A 1,022-nucleotide genomic window follows, 5' to 3' on the forward strand; every position below is an offset into this window, starting at 1 on the left:
CTGGTGTTCCTGTATTGTCTGTTTTCCCAATGTACAAAATAGGATGTTTATTGCATACCAGGAAGGGAAAGAGCTTGAAGAAACATAGCTGGGGAGAGCTCAGTACATGCAGCTGCACACTGGTAGAATTGACATGTTTTAACGTCACATCTATGACAAAACACACACAGACATTCCAGCTTTGAGCCGTCCTCAACGGTGTGTGTGTTTGATTCATAGACTATCCAATGAGCTGAGTGTGTTCTATCGACATCTGTGTGTATTTGTGTGTGAGAGAGCGTGGTGAAAGCAAAGTAGACCCCAGCACACTGCTGAATGCTGCGGCTGTTCATCGAGTGCAATGTCCAGGCTTGAATCATCATTTCCACTTGAGTTTCAAATGTAACTTAGTCACGCATTGATGTCATTGAGGGTCAAAATTCAACTTAAGTGGGAGTTAAGATTCACCCCTTGATGAACTGCAGAGGCATTCAGCAGTGTGCGGATGTCTGTCTTTCTTTCATGACTTTACCTTCGGTACCTCGTAGCTGAAAGTATCCTAACTGGATGTGGGTACAGAACACCACTTCTTAACTTTTACTGCCTCAGAAACCCGGATCCGGGAGCACCCCCCCCCCACTGACTAGCATAGCTAGCATAGCGTCACAAGTAAATTGTAGCATCTAAATATCATTAAATCACAAGTCCAAGACACCAGATGAAAGATACACTTCTTGTGAATCTAGCCACCATTTCTGATTTTTAAAATGTTTTACAGGGAAGACACAATATGTAAATCTATTAGCTAACCACGTTAGCAAAAGACACCATTTTTTTTACTCCACTATTTTTCCACTCCATCACTAGCTATCACCAATTCGACCAAATAAAGAAATAAATAGCCACTAACCAAGAAAAAACCTCATCAGATGACAGTCTGATAACATATTTATTGTATAGCATAGGTTTTGTTAGAAAAATGTGCATATTTCAGGTATAAATCATAGTTTGCCATTGCAGCCACCATCACAAATCTCCCCAAA

Source organism: Salvelinus alpinus, chromosome 4, assembly GCF_045679555.1.
Source record: "Salvelinus alpinus chromosome 4, SLU_Salpinus.1, whole genome shotgun sequence".
Classification (NCBI taxonomy): domain Eukaryota; kingdom Metazoa; phylum Chordata; class Actinopteri; order Salmoniformes; family Salmonidae; genus Salvelinus; species Salvelinus alpinus.